At 45.6% G+C, this 22,751-nt stretch overlaps 2 long non-coding RNA genes across 4 annotated transcripts in view; both read right to left on the reverse strand.

Moving 5' to 3' along the window:
• The window catches only part of LOC142049262 (uncharacterized), a 363,337-nt gene that overhangs the window by 233,743 nt on the left and 106,843 nt on the right, over positions 1-22,751 (reverse strand). The gene's annotated exons all lie outside the window — the stretch shown is intronic.
• LOC142049500 (uncharacterized) lies at positions 1,018-4,353 on the reverse strand. Of its 2 annotated transcripts, none has more exons than XR_012657742.1 (3): positions 4,214-4,353; positions 3,656-3,736; positions 1,018-2,860 (listed from the first exon to the last, which is right to left on the reverse strand). It is a non-coding gene; the product is annotated as an uncharacterized LOC142049500 (long non-coding RNA). The 2 variants fall into 2 exon arrangements; XR_012657743.1 differs by having other exon boundaries at positions 2,726-2,860; positions 3,656-3,769; positions 4,214-4,332.

The following is a 22,751-nucleotide window of genomic DNA, read 5'->3' on the forward strand; positions in this document are numbered from 1 at the left end:
CTTTCAAACGGCTTTAGTAGACTTTCCTGGTCAGCTAGATCAAACAGTTTACCTGTGCATTTGCATCCTTAGGTATCCCGCATATCATTAAGACCGATAATAGCCCAGCCTATATCTCACATCGTCTACTAACCTTTTTTCAAGATTGGGGGGTGAAACACATCACAGGTATTCCTCACTCCCCCACAGGGCAAGCCATCGTTGAACAAGCACATAACACCTTAAAACGCATGTTGTTACAACAAAGCAGGGGAGCTGGAACGTTAACTCCACGAGTGTTTAGCAAAAGCACTCTATGTCCTTAACTTTTTTAATTTTTCCGATACAGGTCCCCCAATGAGCCGACACTATCTCTCTCTGCAAACAGACCGGCAGAGCACTGAAGGAAAGGCGCAGGTCCTCGTACAAAATTTAGAATCTGGAAAAATGGAGGGTCCCTTCCCCCTGATAACATGGGGAGAGGTTATGCTTGTGTCTCCACAGGGTCAGGACCTCACTGGGTCCCAGCCCGTTGTGTCCGGCCATATCAGTATCAACCCTCAACAGAAAAATCTGCATCGGAAGAACCAAACCTTGCTGAAGGAAAATGAAGACACTCTGTTTGTTGATTGTATTTATAATCTGTTCATGTAACAGGGTATGTTCTTGGCCAGGGTTACCCAAGCTGCCATTGTCTAATAATGTTTGGGTAACACTGGCGAAAGCTATAAGTTAAGACTCTTTCATTCTGAATCTATTCACAAAAATATTCAGCAGCCAGAGAAAAAAAAACAACCTGCAGAAACTGCAAAGAGAGACTGATTGGAGTTGGCTTGCTCACCTTGTTAGTAAGCTATGCCTGGGCAGATGGGTAAAAATCCTTGTGAAATATGTAATCTTTTGCATTGGAATGTTGTTGTGTATTTGTCATGGTTTAGCCCCAGTCAGCAACCAAGCACCACGCAGCCGCTCGCTCACTGCCCCCTGGTGGGACGGGGGAGAGAATCGGAAGAGTAAAAGTGAGGCAACTCATGGGCTGAGATAAAGACAGTTTAATAGGTAAAGCAAAAACTGCGCGCGGAAGCAAAGCAAAACAAGGAATGCATTCACTACTTCCCATAGGCAGGCAGGTGTTCAGCCACCTCCAGGAAAGCAGGGCTCCATCACACGTAATGGTTACTTGGGAAGACAAAAGCCATCACTCCCAATGTCCCCCCTTCCTTCTTCTTTATATACTGAGCGTGATGTCATATGGTATGGAAAATCCCATTGGTCAGTTTGGGTCAGCTGTCCTGGCTGTGTCCCCTCCCAGCTTCTTGCGCACCCGGCAGAGCATGGGGAGCTGAAAAAGTCCTTGACCAGTATAAGTGCTACTTAGCAACTAAAACATCTCCACATTATCACCGCTGTTTCCAGCAAAACTCCAAAACATAGCCCAATACTAGCTACTACCAAGAAATTTAACTCTATCCCAGCTGAAACCAGGACAGTATTGTTATCTGTATCCCATGCTTATTATAATGCTTACAACGTTTAATGGATAAATCTCTGAAAATCATATTGATAGTTGAAAAAGAAGGGGGAATTGTGGAGTAAGTGAATGTGGCCTCCCATGATCTCATCACCCTTATTGGATGCAAGCCATGGGATAGAAAAACAACCCACAAAAACCACAGAACTGAGGCCTTGATATGCAGGACAGGAGGTCAGGGGCACAGCTGGAGCACTGAAGCAGAAGAGCGTGCTTATCTATGTTTATACCATATATGGAGCTAGTGTGATAGAACACATTCAGAGGCGGAGAGAAGGGAAAAATACTAGCTCAGGAGGCAGACTATATTAAGGCTGCTCTTTTGTGAATAAACAGCCTTTGGCTTTGCATGTGCATGAATACGGAGTCCATTTCATGAATCACCACAGACACCCACCCTTTAGATATTTATAGGTATTGATGAAATCCCCCCTCAGTCTTCTCTTGTCCAGGCTAAACAAACCCAAGTCTCTCAGCTTTTCCTCATAAGGGAGATGCTCCAGTCCCCTGATCATCTTCGTAGCTGTCCGCTAGACTTGCTCAAGCACTTCCCTTTCCTTCTTAAACTGGGGGGCCCAGGACTGGACACAGTACTCCAAATGTGGTCTCACTAGGGCAGAGTAGAGAGGGAGGATAACCTCCCTCGATCTGCTGGCCACTCTCCTTTTTATGCACCCCAGGATACCATTGGCCGCCTTGGCCACAAGGGCACATTGTTGGCTCAGGGTCAGCTTGCTGTCCACCAGCACTCCCAGGTCCTTCTCAACAGAGCTGCTTTCCAGTAGTTCAGCCCCCAGCCTATACCAGTGCATGGGGTTGTTCCACCCCAGGTGCAGGACCCTGAACTTGCTCTTGTTGAATGTCATCAGGTTCCCCTCAGCCCAGCTCTCCAGTCTGTCCAGTTCTCGTTGGATGGCAGCACAGCCTTCTGATGTATCAGCCACTCCTCCCAGCTTGGGATCATCAGCAAACTTGCTGAGGTTGCACTCAATCACTTCATCCAGGTCATTGATGACTATGTTGAACAGGACTGCACCCAGCACAGACCCCTGGGGAACACCACTAGTGACAGGCCTCCATCCAGACTCTGCTCCGTTGATCTCGACCCTCTGAGTTCTGTTGTTGAGCCAGTTGTCTATCCACCTCACTGTCCACTCATCCAACCCACACTTCCTTAGCTTGCCTGTGAGGATGTTATGGGAGACAGTCTCGAATGCCTTACTGAAGTTGAGATAAACAACATCCACTGCTCTCCCTTCGTTGACCCAGCCAGTCACACCATCATAGAAGGATATCAGGTTGCCTTCTAGAAGGCTATACAAGTGCATATTAGTATCCTGTAGATGCATTCTATAGATATTAAAAAAAAAAAAAAAGAAAATCAATGTGCCCTGAATTAACAGTAGCATACAAACATACTAAAAAGGCTGTGAATTTTCAAGTGAGAAATGGAAAAGCTTTTGTATTAGCAACAATCAGCAAAGTCTCTAGGAGAATATAGCAAATACTCATCTGGTACAGTCGGAAAAGTGTAACGGCATTTGTGAAGTCTAGAAGCTAAATGAATACAACATATTTGAATTGCCATTTAATCAGTAACAAGTTATTGCTCTTCCTATTAGACTGGACTTTTCTACACATAAAACCTTTCCTCCATATGTACATGTGCATGCTCAAGCTGCACTTGAAAAAACAAGATAGTACTTGGCTAAAATGCAAAGGTAATTCAAAATTGGCTCCTACATCATAGAAAATATTGTATGGGATTGCCAAAGAAAAGAGAGCTCACCGTATCGAGTCTTAAACTGAATGCTTTCTGTGAAAAGACTACTTTTACAAAACACCTAGGGTCAGAATGATATCTGATACAGTTGACAATATTGGTATTTAAAGGCTCTAAGTCAGTTACAAATCTTACTGTCCATAAGCATAAAATATTCATAAATCTAGCTTTGGGAAAGACATCTACATCAGGAGGCCTCTTCATAATTTAGGGGTGTTTTGTTTTCATAACCAAGTTTTCCTAAATTTGTTTCTTGCTTCCTATCACTGTTTAAAGCACAGCAGAGAAGAAAAAAAAAAAAAGATGCATAAAGTAGCATCAAGAACACACAAGGAATTATGGACTACCATCAAACTGCTCACCTTCATGGGCCTTTCCCACCTGAAGGTCACTTCTTTCTTGACCAGTGTCTTTCCACATGTTCAAAGGAGGGTCATGAACTGCTAGATGGAAGCAGTCAAAAACAGCACAACTCGCTTTGAGATAAGGTGTTTTGTTTAAAAAGAAAATTACCTTACAGTCAGTCCTGCTTCTTTTTTACATTGAGATTCTCTATGCATAAATATAAAACTCTCTGCTAGTGACTATTAAACAAATCAAGTTATTGCTGTAGAAATCCCATGACCAGAACAAAGGCATTTTAAAAATCACTACTGTCATTACCACTGAAGCAACCTACAGTTGTAGGACCTCAGCCCTAAATCACAAGAGAGCAGAGGAATGAAGAGGGCCCCTACCCCCAGCTTAGTATGGAGCCAAGAGAGAGTGCAATCCTTAAGTGCCTCTCACCCATTCACCTCCTCCCAGTGGAGAAGTTACATCCCCAGAGACCCAACCCCGCAGACAGAAGCCTCCTCCCAGCCCCTGCAAGGTCCGAATCCCCCAACTGGCCCGCACACAGGGGCTGTCCTCCCTCTCACCATGGTGCTCGAGCTGCTTTCACCTGCTGCTGTTCCAGCTGCCCAGCCTTGCCCACCTCCACCGAGGCAGACAAACAGCTGCCAAACACCCACCCCACACCAGCTCCTACTTGGCTCACACCACACCTCACCTCACCCTCAGTCGCACCAGGACCCCGTCAGCCAGAGGCCCAACTAAGCTGCCCTCCCAACTGCCTGCACAGACAAGGCTGTAGCACGCCAGGGCTGCTCAATATTATCCAACTCTGCCCCTGCCCGTTCTGCCCACACATACGGAGGATAACTAGATGATGAAAGACACCCATCAGGGAACAAAGCAAGCAAGTCTTTGGTGCCCTCCCCGTCAGGCACAGCAATGGTAGCTGATTCTGCGCAGGGTGGTAGCGTGGCCCCGTTACATGGGACATCACCAAAGTGCTGACCTCACAGGGGTGAGTGGGGTGTTCCTCAGCCCCACTGAGAAAGAGCTCTGGGGGCTGGCACATGGCTGACTGTAACAGTGGCCTGGAAGGGGCAGGCAGGCAGCTGAGTTGCCTGCAGGGCAAGCAGGCAGGTGGGCAGGGAGTACTTGGGAGGAAAAGGGCAACAGAATCAATCCCGAGGAAGGAGGTGTCTGCCGACAGACAAACTCTAGTCTGGTGGGGGTTGAATTGAAGCTGCAGATCAGCAGCTTGCACAGAGGAAAGAAGAGGCGGCTGCTACTGACAGCAGCTTCAGCTGTAGGGCACAGTAGCACCTCCACGCATGCGCCCTGGCACAACCCGAGGAGGATGGGTGGAATGGTCGAGGTGCATATGCAGAGAGGTTGGGGCCCCCTCTTGAGTCTCGGGTGCGGCCTGGTGGGGTAGGAGTGGGATGTGCTGAGCGCCTGCATGTGCTGCTGAGTGTGGTGATGGTTTCTTCCCCCGTCAAGGTGGTTGGTGGCAGGTGTCTGTCCCTGCTGTAGGGACTCTTTCAGGGGACCTGCAGTGGTATGCACAGACAGCTGAGCTTGGCACCGCTCTGTTCCCTTGCCTCAGCCAACCCTGGCCCTATCACCCCACTGGCCCCATTAGCTTTCTTTTCCTATCTGGGGGAACTTTCCTGCTATGCCTGCAGTGGCACTGTTTTGATTTGGAAGCTTTAATTGTGAGTGATTGGTTTGCCCCCATGAGCCGCACTTTGCTTCTTGAAGCCAGTCCCTTCTCCATCTGTAGCCCTGGGATGGCTGGGGTTTGAACCTATACATGGTCTCCTGCATGGCTCCTCTCCGTGGTGATCCCAAGCTAGTGATGGCACTAAGGCTGAAACACTGCTCCAGGAGCTCCTATGCACTCTCATCTAGTGAATGATGAATAGACAGGATAATTAAAGATAATCACCTTTTTCCCTAACTTGTGCTAGGGTACTGTGAAGCCTTCTGAAAAGCCTAGCCAGCCAGCAGGCTGAAGGGATCACAGCCCACCTGCAAAAGATGCATCAGGCACACTGATTCCCAGGTTCAAAAGCACCCTAGCCTACCAATGCTAGTGTCCTGTGCTGCAGACACAAAAAACAGTGCTGTCTGCCAATGTGGATCCACTGTGTATACTGATATTTAGACAAAGACCTTCCTTTTACTTGAGAGAATTCAAACGATCTAGAAATAACCTCTTAAAGAAGTACCTGCAGATTCATTTTGACTTCCGTCCTGAGCACAAGAACAAGCATGCCTGTTGCATCATGGCACTACACCTGCATGTGCATAAAAGGATGTATGGTACTGGCATTTGACCTGGAAAACATTTACCATGTTTCTGCCTTTAAGCAGCTCTTCAAGGCAAAAAATATTAACCCCGATCCACTTTATATATAGTCACCATCATAACAGAATATGCCTTGATACCAGTTCCACCATGTTGTGGTTTAGCCCCAGTCAGCAACTAAATATCACACAGCTGCTCACCCACTCCCCCCACCCCTGTGGGATGGGGGAGAGAATCGGAAGGGCCAAAGTAAGAAAACTCAAGGGTTGAGATAAGAACAGTTTAATAATTAAAATAAAACATTAATAGCAATAACAATAATAATATAATGAAAAAGAAAATAACGAGAGAGAGAAAGAGAGAGATGAGCCCTTGGGAGGAGGAAAAAAGAAAAAAGCCAAACAACAAGTGATGCAACCGCTCACCACCCACCGACCAATGCTGTTGGTCTCCGAGCCGTGATTGCTGCTCCCCCAGCCAGCTCCCTCCAATTAATATACTGGGCATGATGTCACATTGTATGGAATATCCCTTTGGACAGTTTGAATCTGCTGTCTTAGCTGTGCCCCCTCCCCTCCCTGGCTTCCTGTGTACCTGGCAGAGCATGGGAAGCTAGAAAAGTCCTTGACTACTATAAGCACTACCTATCAACAACTAAAACATCTGTGTGTTATTAGCATTATTTTCATACTAAGTCCAAAGCACAACACTATACCAGCTACAGTGAAGAAAATTAACTCTATCCCAGCTAAAACCATGACAGTATCCACCCCTTATTCCATAATATTTACATCATGCTCAGGTCCCATACTATCCAATACAACTTCAATAACCCCTACCCACCTTCTAATCTTTTAATAGAATATACAGATACCATTTATCATTCCCTTAGTCTACAGACCACCCCTGTAAAATGTCTGTGAAATGTCCACAAATGCCCACAAAATGCCCACTGAGTTCATTTAGTCCATGACTTTGGGTTCCATCTATTGTATGAGTCTTTCAGGGCCGGAGAGATGGCATGTGTGGTGTTGGATTCTTGCATGCTGAAGTCAGTCCTTGTTCCATCACCACTCCACTGTCAGTCCTTGTTCTATCACTGCTGCACTTTGCTTGGTCCAATGAAAGTTCATTTTTTTTTTCATTAATTTGGGAGATTCCCACCATGATACCATTGATATGACATATAGCAACTATAGTAGTGATGTCATACAACATTATATATCAATTAACAGCATACCATTCAGTTCATTGGCTGTTTTCACCCAAAATCAAATCCCCTTGAGGCACACGTCAGACTCCTCCATCCTCCCGCATCACCCACCAAGTGCACCCAGGTCCTCGAGCAAAAGCAATCCCACAAATGGGTTTGCCTTTGCCTGAGGCAGGAATAACCCAGACTGTCTTTCCCAGCATATTTTTTTTATGTGCACTACAGGGACTCTATCCCCTTCCACAGTATGTAAGGGTTCTGACTGGGCCAGCTCAATTCACAGATACCCTAGTGTTGACTAACCACGTGGCTTTTCCTAAATGTGTATCCCAGTGTTTAAATGTCCCACCCACCATTGCTCTCAGTGTAGTCTTTAATAGTCCACTGTATCGTTTTACTTTCCCAGAGGCTGGTTCATGATAGGGGATATGATACACCCACTCAATGTCTTACTTTTTGGCCCAGGTGTCTATGAGGTTGTTCTGGAAATGAGTCCCCTTATCGGATTCAGTTCTCTCTAGGGTGCCATGTCGCCACAGGACTAGTTTTTCGAGACCCAGGATAGTGCTCCGGGTGGTGGCATGGGGCATGGGATATGTTTCTAGCCAGCCATTCGTTCTTCTACCATGTCAGCACATGGCGCTTGCCTCAGCAGATTTGTGGGAGTGTGATATAGTCAATGTACCAAGCACCTCCATATTAATATTTAAGCCATTGTCCCCCATACCACAGAGGCTTTACCTGCTTCTCTTGCTTGATTGCAGTGCACGTTTCACATTCGTGTATAGCCTGTGCAATAGCGTCCATGGTCAAGTCCACCCCTCGATCATGAGCCCACCTGCGTGTTGCATCTCTCCCTTGATGGCCTGAGGTGTCATGCGCCCACCGAGCTAGAAATAGTTCACCCTTATGTTGCCAGTCCAGATCCACCTCAGCCACTTCAATCTTGGCAGCCTGATATACCTGCTGGTTGTTTCGATGTTCTTCAGTGGCCCGACTCTTGGGGACATGAGCATCCATGTGACGTACTTTCACAACCAGTTTCTCTACTCGGGCAGAAATATCTTGCCACAATGTGGCAGCCCAGATGGGTTTACCTCTAGGCTGCCAGTTGCTCTGCTTCCACTGCTGTAGCCAGCCCCATAGGGCATTTGCCACCATCCAGGAGTCAGTATAAAGATCGAGCACTGGCCACTTTTCCCGTTCAGCAATATCTAAGGCCAGCTGGATGGCCTTTACTTCTGCAAACTGGCTCAATTCACCTTCTCCTTCAGCAGTTTCTGCTACTTCTCGTGTAGGACTCCATACAGCAGCCTTCCATCTCCGGTGCGTTCCCACAAGGCAACAGGACCCATCAGTGAAAAGGGCATATTGCTTCTCCTTTTCTGGCAGTTTGTTATACAGTGGGGCTTCTTCAGCATGTATCACCACCTCTTCTGATGATAATCCAAAATCTTTGCCTTCTGGCCAGTCCATGATCACTTCCAAGATTCCTGGGAGACTGGGGTTTCCTACTCGAGCCCGCTGGGTGATCAGTGTAACCCATTTACTCCATGTAGCATCAGTTGCATGGTGTATAGAGGGGACGTTTCCTTTGAACAGCCAGCCCGGCACTGGCAGTCAGGGTGCCAGGAGCAACTGTGCCTCAGTACCAAACACTTCTGAAGCAGCTGAAACCCCTTCATATGCTGCCAATATCTCTTTTTCAGTTGGAGTATAGCAGGCTTCGGACCCTCTGTATCCACGACTCCAAAACCCTAGGGGTCGACCCCGGGCCTCCCCATGTGCTTTCTGCCAGAGGCTCCAGGTAGGACCATTCTCCCCGGCTGCGGTGTAGAGCACATTCTTTACATCTTGTCCTGCCCGGACTGGCCCAAGGGCTACTGCATGAACTATCTCCTGTTTAATCTGTTCAAAGGCTTGTTGTTGTTCAGGGCCCCATTTGAAATCATTTTTCTTCTGGGTCACTTGATAGAGAGGGCTTATGATCAGACTATAATTTGGAATATGCATTCTCCAAAAACCCACAACACCTAAAAAAGCTTGTGTTTCCTTTTTGCTAGTTGGTGGAGACATGGCTGCTATTTCCTTGATTGCATCCATTGGGATCTGACGATGTCCATCTTGCCATTTGATTTCTAAGAACTGGATCTCTTGTGCAGGTCCCTTGAACTTACTTTGTTTCATGGCAAAACAGGCCTTCAGAAGGATTTGGACTATTTTCTCTCCTTTCTCAAAAACTTCTTCCGCTGTGTTGCCCCACACTATGATGTCATCAATGCATTGAAGGTGTTTGGGAGCTTCTCCCTGTTCCAGTGCAGTATGGATCAGTCCATGGCAAATGGTAGGGCTGTGTTTCTACCCCAGGGGCATTCAATTCCAGGTGTACTGGACACCCCTCTAAGCGAAAGCAAACTGCACTCTGCTGCCAGAGGGATTGAGAGGAATGCATTAGCGATATCAGTTGTGGCATACCACTTGGCTGCCTTTGACTCCAGTTCGTATTGAAGTTCTAGCATGTCTGGCACAGCAGCACTGGAGTGACCTCATTCAGGCCACGATAGTCTACTGTTAGCCTCCACTCTCCATTAGATTGCCGCACTGGCCATATAGGATGGTTAAAAGGTGAGCGAGTCTTACTGATCACTCCTTGGCTCTCCAGTCAACAAATGAGCCCATGGATGGGGATCAGAGAGTCTCTGTTGGTGCGATATTGCCGCCGGTGCACTGTTGTGGTGGCGATTCCACCTGTTGTTCTTCGACCTTCAGCAACCCCACAACAGAAGGGTCCTTCAAGAGACCAGGCAAGATAGACAGCTGTTTAGTTTCCTCCGTCTCCAAGGCAGCTACACCAAAAGCCCACCCGTACCCTTTTGGGTCCTTGAAATACCCTCTCCTGAGGTAGTCTATGCCAAGGATGCACGGAGCCTCTGGGCCAGTCACAATGGGGTGCTTTTGCCCCTCACTCCCAGTTAGGCTCACTTTGGTGTCCAATACATTTAGCTCTTGGGATCCCCCTGTCACTCCAGGAATACTGATGGGTTTTGCCCTTATATAGTTTGATGGCATTAGGGTGCACTGTTCACTCCCCTCCCTGGCTTCTTGTGCATCCGGCAGAACATGGGAAGCTAGAAGAGTCCTTGACTAATATAAGCACTACTTAGCAACAACTGAAACATCAGTGTGTTATCAACATTATTTTCATACTATATCCAAAGCACAGAACTATACCAACTACAGTGAAGAAAATTAACTCTATCCCAGCTAAAACCATGACATACCATCCCAATAGAACAGTTTTAAATTGTATCTATAACTGTAATAATAACATATCTTACTTGTAAATCCTACTTCTTTAAATATACAAAGACATTATTTCATGTGTGAGCTGGAAACTGAAACACAGAAATTCTGCTTGAATAGAGAAGTAATATTTTTGGTATTTTGGCTAACTTTACCTGCCTTTTAAAGAATCCCAGGAGAGAGTGGTTCAGAGTGAATCAAAATCTCACACCACACACAAATACATACAAAAGTATAACTTAATAACTATCATGAAGACTTACGAACTATGACATTCTGACATTTTTAATTGTTCCTTTGAAATACTAAAACAAAAAACTGACAAAAAGCACTCAACATTACAACAGTAAAACAATAGGAAATAGAGAAAATAGACCTCAAAGGAAATCACAGAATCATAGCATTTTTAAGGTTGGAAAAGACCCTTAAGATCATCAAGTCCACCACTAAACCATATCCTCAAGCAAATCCACTCAGATACAAGAGATTATAGTACCAACTGTGAAGACAAGTCAGGTTTGACCTATTATTTGAAACATTCTATATTAGTCAGTAAGTTTTGGGCCTCCCAATTTATTAACACTATAATATTTAATCAATATAAAAACAATTTAAAGGAGCTGAAAGCCATTGTGCAGCAGGATAGCTATGACTTGCCTTCACAGAAACTTGGTAGGATGACTCATGACTGGAGTGCTGCAATGGATGGCTATAAGCTCTTCAGAAGGGATAGGCAAGGAAAGGGTGGCAGTGGGGTGGCTCTGTATGTTAGGGAGTGTTTCAATTGTATAGAGCTTAGCAACTGTGATAAGGTTGATAGCTTATGGGTAAAGATGAGGGGGAAGGCCAACAAGGCAGATATCCTGCTGGGGGTCTGTTATTGACTACCCAACCAGGATGAAGAGGTAGATGAAGCGTTCTACAAGCAGCTGGCAGAAATGTCACAGTCAGTTGCCCTTGTTCTAGTGGGGGACGTCAACTTACCAGACGTCTGCTGGAAATACAACACAGCAGAGAGGAAACAGTCTAGGAGGCTCCTGGAGTGTGTGGAAGATAACTTCCTCACACAGCTGGTGAGTCTACCACGGGAGGTGCCTCGCTTGACCTCCTGTTTACAAACAGAGAAGGACTGGTGGGAGATGTGGAGGTCAGAGGCTGTCTTGGGCTTAGTGACCATAATATGATTGAGTTATCAATTCTTGGTGAAGTAAGAAGAGGGGTCAGCAGAATCACTACCATGGACTTCAGGAGGGTAGACTTTGGCCCGTTCAGGACACTGGTTGGGAGAGTCCCTTGGGAGGCAGTCCTGAAGGGCAAAGGAGTCCAGGAAGGCTGGGCTTTCTTCAAGAAGGAAGTCTTTCGGGTGCAGGATCAGGCTGTCCCCAAGTGCCACAAGATGAACCAGTGGGGAAGACAACTGGCCTGGATGAACAGGGAGCTTCTGCTGGCACTCAGGAAAAAAAAGGAGAGTTTACCACTTTTGGAAGAAGGGGCCGGCAACTCAAGAAGCATACAGGGGTCTCATTAGGTCTTGAAGAGAGAAAATTAGAAAGGCAAAAGACCAGCTAGAACTCATTCTGGCCACTGTTGTAAGAGATAACAAAAAATGTTTTTACAAATACATTAACAAGTCCTGTGGCGACATGGCACCCCAGAGAGAATGGAGTCAGACAATGGGACTCATTTCCGAAATAACCTCATAGACACCTGGGCCAAAGAGCATGGCATTGAGTGGGTGTATCACATCCCCCCCATCATGCACCAGCTTCTGGGAAAATAAAACAATACAATGGACTATTAAAGATGACACTGAGAGCAATGGGGGGGTGGAACATTTAAACACTGGGATACACATTTAGCAAAAGCCACTTGGTTAGTCAACATGAGGGGATCTGCCAATTGAGCTGGCCCTGCCCAGTTAGAACCCTTACATACTGTGGAAGGGGATAGAGTCCCTGTAGTGCACGCAAAAAGTATGCTGGGCAAAACAGTCTGGGTTCTTCCCGCCTCAGGCAAAGGCAAACTCATTCGTGGGATTGCTTTTGCTCGAGGACCTGGGTGCACTTGGTGGGTGATGCGGGAGGATGGAGAAATCCGATTTGTGCCTCAAGGGGATTTGATTTTGGGCAAAAACAGTCAATGAACTGAATGGCACAATGCGAACTGCTATATAATACTGTGTGTCACCTCTGTGTTGTATCAATGATATCAGAGTACGAGCCTCCCAACCCATGGAAGATAAACTGTGAAACAAGCCGTGCAGCAGTGATGGAACGATGACTGACTCGGTATGCAGCAACCCAACGCCACACACACCACCTCTCCCACCCTGAAAGACTGATACGACAGATGGAGCCCAGAGTCATGGACTGGGTGAACTGAATGGACATTTTAATGGACATTTTACAGGGAAGGTCCATAGACTAAGGGAATGATGTCTGTGTATTATGTTAAAGGATGGGAAGGGGAGGGGTGGTGGTTGGTATGGTTGTATTGCATCATATGGGACCTGGGCATGGTGTAAATAGTATGGAATAAGGGGTGTAGAATGTGCTGGTTTTGGCTGAGAAGGGGTTAATTCTCCTCACTGTGGGGGTCTGCTACCTTTCCAGCTTTCTGCGCTCTGCTGTGTGGTGGGGGGGGCTGGGAGGGGCAGGGCCATGGTGGGGGCGGCTGACCCCGACTGGCCAATGGCAGGTTCATTCCATACCATGTGACACCATGACTAGTATATTGAGGGGGGCAGTTCGCGGCTCAGGAGCGGCGTGGTGTCGGGTCGGCGGGCGGTGAGCGGCTGCGTCGCGTGTGGTTTGTTTCGGTGGTTCGTTCCCCCTCTCCCCTCCCCCAGGGTTTTGCGCCTCTCGCTGTTCTCCTTTACATTGCATTTCTGTTGTTGTTTCTTTTAATTTTAATTATTAAACTGTTCTTATCCCAACCCACGAGCGTTACCCTTCTGATTCTCTCCCCCATCTAGCGGTGGGGGAGTGATCAAGCGACTGTGTGGGGCTGAGCTGCCGGCTAAACCACGACAGTTGGATATTAGGAAAAATGTCTTTACTGAAAGAGTGGTTAGGCATTGGAACAGTCTGCCCAGAGAGGTGGTGGAGTCACCATCCCTGGAGGTGTTCAAAAAACATGTAGACGTGGAACTTCAGGGCATAGTTTAGGAGGCATGGTAGTGTTGGGTTGACAGACTTGATATTCCTGGAGGTCTTTTCCAACCTTAATGATTCTATGATTCTATGATTTGTGGCAAATGTAGCATGGTAGAGGAGAGTACTGTCAATTTAAAATAATAAAAAATTCTAAAAATATTCCATTTAAATCATTAATCATTTATTTATGGCATACAGAGAATACCAAATAAGTTCTTAGGGTTATAAATGAACAACATTAATCTTGTCCCTAGTTTAAGAATAGTAAGAGTTCTGATGCATTTGGAAAGCGACACTTTGATACACATTTAAAACTTCTGAATTTAAAACTCTCAAAATATTTATATCTTTTGCAGGAAATTTTTAAATTTACCTGTGGAACTCTTTGCCATGATGTTTCATTGCTAGTAAGGATTTGGTGGTATTTCATAAAAAATATGCAATTGATACTGATAACAAGCATGGCTATTTTATTAACTAAAATAAAACGGAGACCAAAGGTGGTGTAATCATTAAGCAAAATGGATATTTTAAAAGGACTTATATTAGCTCAGTAGGACCTTTACAGCAAGCAAGCTAAAGAAGATCATACCATGCATTATAAAATACAGCTGATAAATAAACCATCTCACCTATAGACTTGCTCTCCCTAGAACCTCTGATGTTGCACAACTGACATATTTTAAGAAACCTATTAGATTAGACATAACCTTGTTAACACTGCCACCTGGATATGAGGGTAGATTAAGCAATACATATATGCCTCATTCTTTAGGAAACAGGCAAGACTTCCCAAAAATATCCAGCCATTTTATAGACTGTCAAATGCAGTCTCATTTTTCAGCTGCTTTCATACCCTTCAGTTCTCTTTCTTCCATATCAATAAACTCTCTTTTCCTTTAAGTTACCTTTCCCCCCTCAATGATTCCTTGACCTCTACAGGAAAAAAAAATTTTTGCATAACATGCAACATGTTACATGGAAACCTGTGGTGAGTTAACATTGGCTGGATGTCAAGTGCCCACATAGCCACTCTGTCACTCCACCTCCTCAACAGGACAGGGGAGAGAAAATATAACAAAAGGTTATTGGATCAAGATAAGGACAGGACGATCACTCAGCAGTTATTGTCATGGGCAAAACAGACTCGACTCAGGGAAATTAATTTAATTTATTGCCAATTAAATCAGAGTAGGGTAATGAGAAATAAGAACAAATCTAAAAAACACCTTTGCCCCACCCCTCCCTTCTTCCCGGGCTCAGCTTCAGTCCCCACTTCTCTACCTCCTACCCCTGAGCAGCGCAGGGGGATGGGGAATGGGGGCCTCTGTCACTCCTTCCTCCTCACACTCTTCCCCTGCTCCAGTGTGGAGTCCCTCCCACAGGAGACAGTCCTTCATGAATTTCTCTAACGTGGGTACCTCCCACGGGCTGCAGTTCACAAACTGCTCCAGTATGGGTCCTTTCCATGGGGTAAAGTCCTTCAGGAAAAGACTTCTCCAGTGTGGGTACCCCATGAGGTCACAGGTCCTGCCAGGAGCTGGCTCCAGCATGGGCTTGCCACAGGCTGCAGCTTCCTTCAGAGCACATCCACTTGCTCCGGCATGGTGTCTTCCATGGGCTGCAGGTGCATATCTGCTCCACCATGGACCTCCATGGGCCGCAGGAGGAAAACCTGCATCTCCATGGTCTTCTCCATGGGCTGCAGGGGAATCTCTGCTCCAGCGCCTGGAGCACTTCCTCTCCCACCTTCTTCACTGACCTTGGTGTCTGCATAGTTCTCTCACATATTCTCACTCATCTTTCTTCTGGCTGCTGTTGCGCAGCAGTTTTTCCCCCTTCTTAAATATGTTGTCACAGAGGCGCTACCACTGTCACTGATTGGCTCACCAGTGGCGGGTCCATCTTGGAGCCGGCTGGAACAGGCTCTATCAGACATGGGGGAAGCTTCTGGCATCTTCTCACACAGAAGCCACCCCTGTAGACCCCCACTACCAAAACCTTGCCACGCAAACCCAGTACAGTTGTCTAGCATTGTTCTCACTTTTATATCTAGCAGGCCCCTTACATCATTGGGGTTATAAAGAAATCTTAGTGTCGCTGTGGCAGAACTGTTTCTGATCTCCATCACAATTACATCATGAAATAACCACTTTGTAACTGCACTCTCTGATATGGCAGCAATCTTAATCTGGACAAAGGCAGAGTCTAAAGGAAACAGAGACTGACTGACTGGAAATGCAAGTTTCTGTTTTAAGTGTTTCTCTGGTTGGGGCATTTGTGATGTCTCTGTCTTATGCGCAGACGCTTACTTTTGTTAAATTTATAGCAGTGTAATTATCTTTGAGAATGTTACATTATCATTTGTTTGCTACAGGCCGGTGGGTTCCAAACTTAATGAAAAAGCACTTACCAACATACAAGTACACAGATTCGTATATCCATATGAATTTGTATATAAGTATTTACATATCACACTGCAGGACATATATGTCTTATTTCCATATGAAATCAGAATAAAACCCCACTTCTATTTATGCCACTAGTGTCTTTGTTTTACCTGTTTTACCATGCCATAAAACAAAATGGTATGACTACAAAGCCTGTGGGTTCATTTTTTTGTGTTTGTGTGTTTTATCTAGTCTCCCAGGGCCTAAGTGTGGCCTGGATTTTCTAGATATTAAACCCCCCTGCACACAATCTATCTATGAGCAAATTAATTTAACTATACATGAAAGTACATCTTTTCATATATTGATTCCCAAAGCTATACCCCCCCCTACATATAAAACTTGTGTTATCTAAAGCTCATACTCTTCCATATGAGAACACAATAGATAATCAAACTGTAGGCTCCATGTCTGCCACTTAAAACAAGGCACTCATTTTATCTACTATGTGTTACTTTTGAAGTGGTTACTCTTCTACTGTTCAATTAAGCTAACTTGAAATGTACTTTCTTGTAGTGAACACACGTTTCATTTTTTTCTAAGAAAATCAAGTTATTCAGCAGAAAGTGCATTCTTGATGAACAGTGTGGTAGAGATAGAAAAGGCCTGTGGTGTGCTTTGATTTTGCTTAATCACTACATGCTAAAAAGAGTCTTAATAAATGTCTTTCCACAGTAGTATTTCCTTTTAAAAAACACAAAGTGGTTTTGATGTTTGTTTTTTTTTTTTGTACTGTACTTTAAGGTTTCATCTACATTGTTTTAATAACACTAATGTGTTTGAAAAACAGTTATAACAGCAGCAATCAGAACGTAATTGTATTAACTATAGGCCAGTACATTCTGTAATTTTTCAGAGTATCATTCATGTATAAAAAAATCTTATCATGAGTGAGCGGACTACAAATTGGCAAAGTATTCCAGAAGTGTAATGCAAAAAAAAATTTAGTTCTTTAGCATTTTGGTATTAGAGCTAATACCAGATGATGAACAGTAAACTCATATCTGCAGTGCAAGTAGGGAAAAGAGTTTATGTAGGTTTGCAGGAAGTAGACCACTGAAGGTTTTATAGGTCAGAAAAAGAATTTTAAAATCAATCATCTGCTTCACAGGGAAGTAGTGTAATGAACAAAATAACTACAGTATGTTCTGAGGCTTAGGAGCAGGTTAACAACCCGACAAGAGCATTTTTTCAAAAGCTCTGCAGAAGTGCCATAGGCCTACTCAGTGTTTAAGTTCCTCAGGCATCCAAAAATGTATTTCAAGAACTTGCAAGTATTATGATGTGCCTTCAACTGATTTTCCTTGTAAAAAAAAACAAAAACAAAAACTTTACACTCCAAGAATATTCTTCTCATTTATTTTTATGAATCAAATTAAATAATCAGTATTTTTAATGCTCACAAATAGGAATCCTCAATCCTTGATTATAATCTGTGCACATGCCTCTACATTCCTCACAGAGCTCTAAACCATGAAAGGGGCCCCAGGATGAAGGACTGTGAGGGGGTGGAGATCAGGCAGTGACTTTTTCTTGTTCTAGTCCCATGCTGTCAAAGGGGAGACTAGGGTCAGAAAACAAGCTTTCCTCTTTCCTGGTCCACCTACTAGAAGAGGAGATTGGGGTCAGTGAAGAATTTTCTACTTCCCTGCGCTGTCTAGGACAGAGACAGGGCTGGCTCAGTGAACTACATACAGAACTGCAAGGACTGCATGCATGGAAAACCAAGCAAATCAAACATTAGAACAGAACAATGCACCTGTTGAGTGCTTTCAAACCATCTGCACCTTACTGTAACTACAAGGAAGCCCTAAGGTAAAAACATGAAGAAAGCTGCCATCCTTCTGTAATATGAAGTGTCATAGAAGCAGAGTTAGCATTACATTTCTGGTATGCAAAAAAGAGATGGTGTTAACAGGGAATACACAGTTCTGAATAACAGGACCCTTGAGTTTTGGGAGATGAAAAACCTGAATGTATTCATAGAATCATAGAATGGCTTATGTTGAAAGGGACCTTTAAAAATCATCTAGTTCCAACCCACCTGCCATGGGCAGGGCCATCTTTCACTAGATCAAGTTGCTCAAAGCCCCATCCAACATGGCCTTGCACACTTCCAATGATCGAGCATCCACAACTTCTCTGGACAACCTGTTCCAGTGTCTCACTACCCTCATGGTAAAAAAAAAAATAATTCCTAGTGTCTGATCTAGATCTACCCTCTTTCAGTTTAAAGCCGTTGCCCCTTGTCCTGTCACTACAGGCCCTGGTAAAAAATCTTTCTCCATCTTTCTTATAAGCCTCCTTTAAGTATTGAAAGGCTGCAATAAGGTCTCCCCGGAGCCTTCTCTCTCTTCTCCAGGCTGAACAACCCCAATTCCCTCAGCCTTTCTTCATAGGAGAGGTGTTCCAGCTCTTTGATCATTTTCATTGCCCTCCTCTGGACCTGCTCTAACAGGTCCATGACTTTCTTGTCCTGTGGACTCCAGAGCTGGACACAGTACTCCACAGAGGGTCTCACCAGAGCAGAGTAGAGGGGGAGAATCACCTCCTTCGATCTGCTGGCCACGCTTCTTTTGATGCAGCCCAGGATACAATTGGCTTTCTGGGCTGCAAGCACACATTGCTGGCTCATGTCCAGCTTTTCCATTTATGTATGTTCAGATTCCTCAGGTGGTCTTGAACCTGATCTTCTCCTACAATGGGAGGGACTTCGTTCCCTCAATCCCAGCCTTAAGGTTTAGGGACTTGAGAGATGTGGGAAGAGAGATTACCATTGAAAACTGAGGCAAAAAAATTGTTGAGTACCTCAGCCTTCTCTATGTCGGTTGTCACCAGCTCTCCTGTCTTATTTACCAGGGTGTGGGGTCCTGACCCTGGGACCAGACTAAAATCAAGGGTCTGCTGAGGAGGGGAACACCACGATGAGGCCGAGGTGAGGGGCGGTGAAGACTTGGTAGTCACCCCTTGCTTAGCCCCCAGCCCCCACTGTGCAGACTCTGATAATATGCCTCTGCCACTCCCTACACTGCTTATCAGCTGCCAGAAAATTAAGCCTAAACTTGTGTCAAGAGCCTAGACAGTTTCTAACAAAACACTCTGGGGGAAGTATTTAAACCAAACCAAGAAGCTGTCACCCACTTGCAGCTAAACACTAATCACAAGCTCAGCTCATGGTTGACAGTTTAGTTGTGTTGCTCTTTTAAACTGTAGAAGCATGAACATTTTTGCTGAACCATGAGGCCTTCCCTCCTCTCTCGCCTCTCATTTATCTACCCAAACAGCCCCTGTTCAGCTCCAAAAGTCATAGCAGAGTATGCTGTGGCAATTAAAACTCTGGGTACAAAGATATGTAGGAACTAGGGGCTTCACACCAGCTATAAAATTGGAGAATGGGAGTAACTTGGTGGAGCTCCCTCTCAGCTGACCTGAGACCGTCTTCACCTTTGACCTACTGGAACACCGAACAGGTCGTATCCCCCTTCCCCCAATTTCATGCATCTTGCTATACCAATTTCTGTCTTATTATGTATTAAGCTTACTATATGGGTTAATGCAACTTGCTTAAGGACAGCGGAAAATATAATAAAATTGTGGTATATGTTGACCGTCTGGTGTCTCATCAGTGAAGCACATTAAAAAACAGAATATGTCTCGCAGCAGATAACAATCCGGGAACAGTGTATGACATGGGTGGGTGAATTTTCCTTCATCTCCCTTTTCAGGCCAACATACCTGTAAAATCCCTTCTTATTATTCTTCGCATCCCTTGCCAAATATAGCTCCACCTGTGCCTTAGGTTTCTTGATCCCATCTCAACACATCCAGGCAGCGTCCCTATATTCTTAGCAGGATACATGTCTGTGGTGGGTTGATCTTGGCTGACCACCAGGTGCCCACCAAAGCCACTCTATCACTCCCCCTCCTCAACAGGACAGGGGGAAAGAAAATATGATGAAAAGGTCATGGGTCGAGATAAGGGCAGGGAGATCACTCAGCAATTACCGTCACAGGCTGTCACAATCCACTGTTGGGTTGAACAATTTGGCAGAGGTTAAACCCCCTTGCTTTCCAACCGACCTCAGATAATTCTGATCATTGACTCGGGCAACTGCGTCCCAGAGACGCTCTGCCCAATGCGGCTTATGAGGTTTCAGAAATCGTTTTAAGAGCCCATTAGTTTGTTCCACTATCCCATTGGCTTGGGGGTAATACGGGGAGCGGAGTACCCACTTGATTCCTTCTTCCCGTGCCCACTCCTGTACTCTGGCAGAAGTAAAATGACTACTATTGTCTGACTGAATAGAACTAGGCTTTGGGAGGGAGCTAAACTAAATTTTTAGGGCCCGCACTGTATTTCCCCAGTTGCTCGTGGAAATGCTGCAGCTTGGACTAGGCCAGAAATTACTTCCACGCCCACTAATACATATTGTTTCCCTTCCGACTTTTGGAAAGGCCCAATATAACTGATTTGCCAAATCGCCCAAAGGGTCTTTTTATCTCTCAAATGGAGTGGGAACTCTTCCATGGGGTGTGTTGTGGTTTAGCCGGCAACTCAGCCCCACACAGCCGCTCGCTCACTCCCCCACTGGTGGGGTAACATTCGTGGGTTGCGCTAAGAACAGTTTAATACTTAAAATAAAACAACAACAACAAAAATGCAATGGAAAGGAAAACAATGAGAGGCATGAAACCCAGGGCAGGGAGGGGTGGGGGGAAGGGGAATGAACCACCAAAACAACCCACACGTGACACAGCTGCTCATTGCCTGCCGACCCAATACCACCAGTCCCCAAGCCGCAACTGCCCCCATTAATATACTGGTCATGGCGTCACGTGGTAGGGAATGAACACCCCGTTGGCCAGTTGGGGCCAGCTGCCCCGGCCATGGCCCTGCCCCTCCCAGCCACCTGCCCACATGGCAGAGCATGGGAAGCTGGAAAGGTCCCTGACCACCACACTCACTACAGTGAAGAGAATTAACCCCTTCTCAGCCAAAACCAGCACATTCTCCACCCCTTATTCCATACCATTTACACCATTGTCATGGTTTCAGCTGGGATAGAGTTAATTTTCTTCACTCTAGCTGGTATAGTGCTGTGCTTTGAAATTAGCAGGGAAAAAAAAATCCTGTTGAGATAACACACAGATGTTTAGGCTGTTGCTGGGTAGCGCTTATACTAGTCAAGGACATGTCCAGCCTCCCATGCTCTGCTGGGTGCACAAGAAGCTGGGAGGGGAGGGGGCACAGCTAAGAGAGCGGATTCAAACTGACCAAAGGGATATTCCATATCATGTAACGTCATGCCCAGTATGCTACCTGGGAGGGGCTGGCCGGGGGAGGGAGGGAGCAATCGCGGCTCGGGGACGGGCAGCGTCGGTCGGCGGGTGGTGAGCGGCTGTATTGTTCGTGTTTCTGCGTTTTTTTTTCCTGTTTTCCCTTTCCTTCCTTTTCCCTTTTATCATATTATCATTATTGTCATTATTATCATAATCATTTATCATCATCATTTTATTGTAATCATTAAACTGTGCTTATCTCAACCCACAAGTTCTTTTGCTCGTCCGATTCTCTTCCCCATCCCACAGGGGTGGGGGGGGGATGTGAGCGAGCGGCTGCGTGGTGTTCAGTTGCCAGCTGAGGCTGAACCACGACAGTCTATTTTTGGCGCCCAACGTGGGGCACGAAGGGTTTGAGATAATAACAGTTGCTGGTCACAGCATTGATTCATCTGTTCTCAGTATTAGTTTGTCCAGTCTTTACCATGCTGATTGTAAAGTACATGTTAAAACTTGCTGTTGGTTTTGTCAGTTTGCTGTGCTCTGCAGTGATTAGAGATATTTTGCCTAGGAGACTTGTTATTAAAACACTGGCCTTGACTGTTATCGGTTATTTAAGTTTTGCATGGAAGCCATTACTGTACTACAGCTACCACCTCATGGAGGCAATTAGCAATTATACCTCCTCCTCTGAGGAGTTTTTTATGGAGGAAATACAGAATGGCACCGTAGCTGCTATCTTATGTAATGCCTCCTCCTTCATTACAACAACTTTTCAGTATCTTGAACATCCTTGTGTAGTTAAGATACATCTGTTGATATTGCTTTGGCAGGTGGTATCAGATCTGTCTAAGGTTAGTAAGCAAGTTAAGACTATAATCCAGAGATCTGTCCCAAGGCTCGATAGCTATGCGTGGCAGGGTATGTGGGAAAGTATGGGCAAATGCCTAAGACGGTGGGCACCCCCCGTGGTGTGGGACTTCACCCCTGAACAAGTGCAGAATCCTGAAAAATTAGTAGAACATTTGGAGGAAGTATGTTGTCACCCTGGCAATTCCAGAGAGGTACATATCACTGCCATGTGCTGGGGTCTGGCTTATGCCTATCGGGCCCTATTTAACACTATTCAGTACCCCCAAGGGAAAGAGAAGGGAGCTGCTCCAACCCCGGTGACGAGCACGGCGGCCACTCAAACCCCCACGACAGGCACTGCAGCTACTCAAACCCCAGTGACGAGCGTTGCAGTTAAACCAGAGGACCAACCTGTGCCAGTATCAGTCGCCCCTATACGCAAGAAGAAATCATGGAAGAGAAGGTCAACTCGTTTAGAAAGAGATTTCGAGGAACCAGGGCCATCACGAGAAGAGGAGGAGGAGGAGGAACCATGTGTACAAGGAACGGAAACTACCCGAT

The sequence above is a fragment of the Phalacrocorax aristotelis genome, chromosome W (genome assembly GCF_949628215.1).
Source record: "Phalacrocorax aristotelis chromosome W, bGulAri2.1, whole genome shotgun sequence".
NCBI classification, from domain to species: domain Eukaryota; kingdom Metazoa; phylum Chordata; class Aves; order Suliformes; family Phalacrocoracidae; genus Phalacrocorax; species Phalacrocorax aristotelis.